Here is a 6829-nt window from a genome sequence, read left to right on the forward strand (position 1 = left end):
ACCGTCAGGTCTGGCCCTTTCGGTCCGTCCGTTCCAGCCCCTTCCGTCTCAGTTTTTCGTCGTTTTCTCGTGCGTTTTGTCCTTCCCTGCGTGTGTGACCCTGTAGGCTCATTCGATATAAGAGTATGTTCGTGATCGTACAAACGCCCGTGATGATTCCGGTTGATGATCCTTTTGTATCACGATATCATACGTCGAACATAAGGCATGGACAAGCCACCTTATCTGATTCGACTGCTTTCTCATTCATTGAGTTCGACTGTTTGAAATAGACGACGTTCGTCTATAGTGTATATCTCTCTCTTTTATGAGAAGTACAAATCCCATCTTGACTATCTACAATCCAGCACATGATTCGTTTCGTACCTGATACATGCCTTTATAGTCCTCCTGTTACGCAGGACATTTGACGTATTCAAAGTACGCAACTCCTCATGTTGGATTCCGTAAATATCTCAGGTCTTAGGATCCAATCATGGAACCGTCATATGAGATTCAAGTCCTGATGCTAGTCCATGTGACAATCTCATGCGAGTCAATCCAGTATTCCGTTCTCCAACGAATACCTATGATTGTGATCGTATCCAATACTTATGATCATCTATATGATCATCAATCACACATCATACTAGTCTCAGTATATTATTATTCTCACAATGATACATGACTAGGGAGTTTAGTATTGTTCATAACAATACATGGATTTCATAACATATTAAAGCATGCACAATACGTAATGAATCAAACACTCATCCATAAAAATATAGAAAGTGTCAATACATCAAATGTATCTAAATAAAGCTCACATAACAATACATCATAGAGCCACCCTTCAAGTTAAACCGCTTACTCTTCTTGGAAAATCGACTGACAAAATAGATGTAACATCATCTATAACGTGGCCACACGTTTTTCACAGTCCGATTTTGATAACTCCTATTTTTCTCTACATTTTGATGAGAGTTTGTCTAGGTTTTACGGGATAAACACATGCATTTCATAGGCATTCTAGGCGTGTTAGGACACAAAACCCGGTTGTACTTTAGTTTTGCAGAGTTACAGGTTTCGAAGATGATAGGACTCGAAAAGGAGCTATTTGGAGCGTTAAAAGAGAACTCCGGATGAGGTACTCATGTTGTGACATCAATAACTTTCTCTACAGAAGTCCAAATCATGCGAGACTTGTACCATTAGAAAGAGCAGTTTAAGACTTCGCGTAGACACCAAATCGCGTAAATCCGACATCGGAGCTGGAAGTTATGAGCAAAATCGCGAAGCCTGAGAAATCTGCCAAAAGATGAAACCGGTCCGGTTCCAGAGGTCTGAGTTCACCCATTTCGGTCCGGTTCAAGTGTCTAGAAGGCCCAGAAACAGAAGGTAGAACCGGACCCGACGGAGAAAAACCCTAATTCGTGATTTTTAGAGTCCTAAAGGGAAAAAGACTGTTGGGAGCCACCCTAGGGTTATAAAAAAGGCCTAGCCACGTCCTAGCAGAGGGGAGAACCTTAGAGAACACTTAGATATAAGTCATAATCGTTATTCTCGCATGCTTAGTAAATACCCATATACGCGAATACAATCTCGACGCCCGTAGTCATCCTTGTTTGATAGGTCACTCGTTTTTATTGCTTTCTTATCTTAGTTATTATTCTTTTCACATATTTCTACCATTACTTGCTTGCTTGCTCTGAGTTAGCTTCGATTAGATTTAGATTTAGCTACCGGTCCTCGTGTTCGACCCCGTGTTACGACGATCTGTATCCTTGCGGTGAGTTGTGAATCGGGTTGTAGATGTTAGACTCGGTACACACGTATCAAGTTTTTGGCGCCGTTGCCGGGAACTGGTTAGCCTATTTCTAGGTCTTGATTGATTCTAGATCTTTGCTTGTTTTTCTATTTCTTTTTGTTTTTCTTTGGTTTTTGTGGATTCACTTGGTTTCGAGTTCTTCTTTTTCTTTGCGGTTTGCAGGGTTCTAGTGCATGACAAGGAGCTCTACTCGGAGAGAAGACCTAGTCTACGATCCGGAGATTGAGCGTACCTTGAGAGACATCCGAAATCACCAGAAAAGAGAAGATATGTCGAGGTCAAGTAGTTCGCACGACCGTACGGTTCATGATGAGGAGCATCCAGAGAATCAAGAGCACATGAATCCGCTCTATGATCAGCAGACCGAGGGCGAAGCTACCTACGTTGCAGAGGAGACTTTGGGTTCTTACATTGCACCGAAGCACACCCAACTCCTATCATGCATCAACAGACCGCCCATAGACAGTTTTGAACTACCGCCACAGTGCATCACGATGTTCAGTCAGGCGAGTTTCATAGGACAGCCTACAGAGGATCCCATTGCTCACTTGACTCAGTTCAAGATGCTGTGCAGATCAGTTAGGAAGGCACGAGGGATGACTATTGAAGATGTATACTTGGCGGCCTTTCCTTTTTCACTGATGGACCGGGCAAGAGATTGGCTCTACACTCTTGAGCCAAACTCGATTACGACATGGGAGGAGCTAGAGAAGCAATTCATGGCTAAATACTACTTTCCAGAGAAGACCCGAGCCGCACAGAGAGCCATACACAGTTTCACTCAGGAGAGTGACGAGAGTCTATACGATGCATGAGAGAGATTCAAAGGCTATCAGCGCCTTTGTCCACACCAACATGGATAAAAGACTGTTGCTTTCCACATTTATCCACGGACTGAGAGACGATACTAGAGCATGGATGGATGCAACTTGTGGAGGGAGTGTATACGACATTCCCTTTGACACCCTAGAGATGCAGATCGCTAAGATGGCTAAGGCAAGAGGGATGTCAGGAGATAGCATCAGACGCTCTACAGGACGGGTAGATTGGGCGAGTCCGCTGCTTTGAAGGCAGTCATGTCTGATTTATCGGCGATCAAGTAGCTTATGGGACTCAAGAATACGTCTATCCCGCCGAAAGTCCAACCTGGAATGTTCTTGGTAGATCAGGCCACATCAGAGGAAGAACCGGTTGAGGACGTCAACTACTTAGGAAGGAATCAATACCTGAATCCTTCCAATTTCTACAACCCGAACGCGTCTAGAAACCGTCCTGGTTTCTCTAGGAAACCCGAGCGGAGCATTGAATGCGCAGCAGCAGGGCATTTCCAGAATCCCTCAGAATCTCCCGGGCTTCACTCAGTCACGTTTTCAGGGCAGAATCAGGGATATGCGCAACAGAATCCAGGATACGGGTAACATAATCAGGGTTACCGAGTGCCTCAACCTACAAAGAACGATGAAGCAGACATCAAGACGATGCTTGCCCAACTAATGCTCGATCAGAAGACGTCATTTACGGAGCTGAAAACCGAGGTACAAAGCATAAGGGCAAGGCAAGACACCTTTGAGAGGAGGCTTGACGGGATGGATGCACATATGAAGCTAGTGGATACACATATCGTGCAGCTTGCATCACAACCTTCTGGGCAGCAGGACACATTTCCTGGGAAGCCCGAGCCAAATCCACGAGAGCATGTAAACGTTGTTGAGCTGAGGAGTGGAAAGAATCTGCCAGAGACAGTCCCTGTGGAAAAAGGGACGACACTCAGATACACTGCCGAAGAGAAAGGAAAAGCCATAGCAGATGAGACACCTCGGGTGAATGCAGAGGAAGCCGAAACGCCATACGCCGCTCCTCCACCTAAGGTACCACCTGTTCCTTTTCCCTCTCGATTGAAGAAGCATGTTGAGGATACACAGTTCTCAAGATTTGCTTATATGCTTCAGAAGCTAGAGGTTACTATACCGTTCTATGAGGCTATGCTGCAGATACCCTCTTATTCGAAGTTTCGGAAAGATATCTTGACCAAGAAGAGGGTAATTGGGAAGGAGACAGTAGCCTTGAGCACAGAGGTGAGCGCTGCGATTCTACAGCATGAGTTGTGATAACGCAAATCTAGGTGTGTAAATAAGCTCAAGTAATAAAAAACCTAGATACAGCGAATACCGCAAGGATACGGATCAACTGTAGTACCAGGGTCGAACACAGGGAATAGTTAACACTAAGAACAGGACTCGACTAAGAATCAGATCAGGAAATAACAGATGGAATAGATGAATACCAAAAATAAAGCAATAAGTAAACTAAGTAAAATCAGATAATTAAACCACCGTAGCTTCGGGATAACCTTAACGCGCAGGGATTGTTTCTAAGGATGAAGAATCTACGAATATCGAACTCTAATCGGGGATCTCAAGTTCTAATATCAGATTTGGCTCTCTCAAGTCCTAAATCCACTATCCAATAATTTAACCTATCGATCTCTCAACCTAATAGATTAAAATATCAAACGCATTAACGATCACTATCACAGTTCCTAAACCGATTAACCTATCTCTCAATAGTCTTAATCAATTCATTCAATGAAATCATTCTGAATCTAATCTCAACTCTCGTTGTAAATAAGAATCTAAAATCAATCAATCAACTGGCCAACAAGATCAAAAGCAATAAACTCAGTTCAATTAAACCGAAGAGTATCGATTGAAAACGGAAGTCCGGATGCAAAATAGGAAGTTTTCCCGTAATGCAACACGGTCGTGTCGAATGCAACACGGTCCGTGTCAATTCTCTGAGCAAAAACTGCACTTTAGACATGGGTTAAACACGGGCGAGTTTGAATCAACACGACCGTGTCGAATGCCAACACGGTCCGTGTCAATTCTCTGAGCAAAACTTCACTTTTTTCAGCACGGACACAACACGGCCGTGTCGAATGCAACACGGTCCGTGTCGATTCTTCAACTCGAACATGCTTGACAGATTTGCTCATAACTTTCTGCTCCAATGTCGGATTTGTGCGATCTTGGTGTCTATGCGTAGATATTGAAGAGAGCTTTCCAATGAGGTAGAGAACACGCAATTTAGACTTGTAGAGTGGAAGTTATTAAACTTGCAAGATTTGTCTTTTTAGGCTTCGCGTTTTTCCCCGGAACAACTCCAAATGTTCCCGTTTCGTCTGTGATATTCCGTAGTCCATATTTTCCACTCCTTTTGCTCTCTTTTATGCATGAATACCTGTTTTGATACCAAAAAAAGCAACCAAGCAATATCGAGACCAAATGTGCTCTAGAATGCCTATAAATATGCAAAACCGAGTAAAATGCACTAGACATCCTATACCAAAATGTCACCAAAATACATGTCATCAAACTCCCCCAGACTTAAACCTTTGCTCGTCCTCGAGCAAATACTCCATGAAAAGCGGTCTAAAAGGAGGGCGAGACAATGACATAACTCAAAATGATAATCGAGAGCGAAACCTCTATCCGACCTAGATCCCCGTGAACAATGACCAAGTCTCCGACCTAGATCCCCGTGAACAATGATCAAGTCTGTCTAGTATGATCTCCCTCTCTAAAGGATAGTCTTTCCTAGCTATGGGATCTATACCGCTACCAAGAACCAATCCAAGAACTTCAATCATCTACCAAGCATGTTTCTCGAACCTATCACGCCATTCTACCTAATGTATCTAGTCTACGCTTTCGGTATTCATTCTTTTTCTTCTTCTCTCTTTTTTTTTTTCTTTCATCTAGCTCAATTTTTTTTTCTTTTGCTAGCATCTCGGGTTCCTAGGACGTTGAAGTTGAAGGGTTCCTAATCAAAATTTTTTTTTCGATTTTGTTTATTGGATAACCCGACCCACAACTTAGACCCGAACAATCAAATTGATGCACTCATGTCCTCGAACGATTTTCGTTGACGAGATAATGACAGCGGAGTGTCGAGATGCTCACTATCTTTTTCTGCACATAAAGAAATGAGAATGCATTTGATAATAGACTTTACCGATTTCAACAAACATGGGAAAGGTTCTTATAGAAACTTTTCTACTTGGCTAGACAACATCGGTCCCATGGGTTCCAACCAACGATTTCTATCCCACAAGCCATTCTAGAAAATCCTAAAGGTCAAGCAATCAATTCAACAAAACATAACCACGTTCAACGGATCACAATGTTTTCAAGACGTTTCTACTCTCTCATGCCATAGATCATCACATCAATACTCAAAACGGTTTTATGCACGTGATCTTATATGTCCTAAATACTATATGTAAATGCATAACCCTAATAACAACAAACTATATGATCCTAAAACATCCTATATGCACATGCAACTAAAAAGTGAAAATAAAAGAGAAAAATGCATGCAACACTACTCTATATGGATATGGTTTGGCGTTAGATGAATCCTCCCCCAGACTTGAACTGGACACTGTCCTCGGTGTCAATTCTCGTCTAGTAGAGGCAACCAATAAAATGAGTCAAAAGAGAAGAAAATCAAGAAGGAAAAAGAATACTTAGCTCGCGATGTTCGTTCACTCGCACTTAAGTCTGCCTACGTCTATCGCATAGCTAGCTTCCTCGCCTCCGCAATTCCTCATTAGAGCTCAACCTGGTGATAAGAGACACAAACCAATATCCGATGCAAAAATAAACAGAAAAGAAAGAAAACTAACCTAAGGACTCGGGTTGCCTCCCGGGAGCGCTTGTTTAGGGTCTTTAGCTTGACCAAACTCTCTCAACTACCGGATGGGTCTAATGGGCGAAGATTATCGATCTTCTGCCAACCTGGATCATGAAGTTTAAGAGCATCTCTACAAAAAAATGAGTTTGAGAAACGAGGTGTACCTAGTAGAGAAAAATCTGGTGGTGATGCATGAGATGCGAGCCAGTTCTCACGATGGTCTGATGAGTTAATGACCTGCTCAACCATGTTAGCTTCTTTCTTGCCTTTTATCCTAGCTGGATCTGGTCCTCTCTTAACCTTGTGTTTGTGGTCCTGGTTCTTAGG

This window comes from Tarenaya hassleriana, unplaced genomic scaffold, assembly GCF_000463585.1.
Source record: "Tarenaya hassleriana unplaced genomic scaffold, ASM46358v1 Cleome94, whole genome shotgun sequence".
NCBI classification, from domain to species: domain Eukaryota; kingdom Viridiplantae; phylum Streptophyta; class Magnoliopsida; order Brassicales; family Cleomaceae; genus Tarenaya; species Tarenaya hassleriana.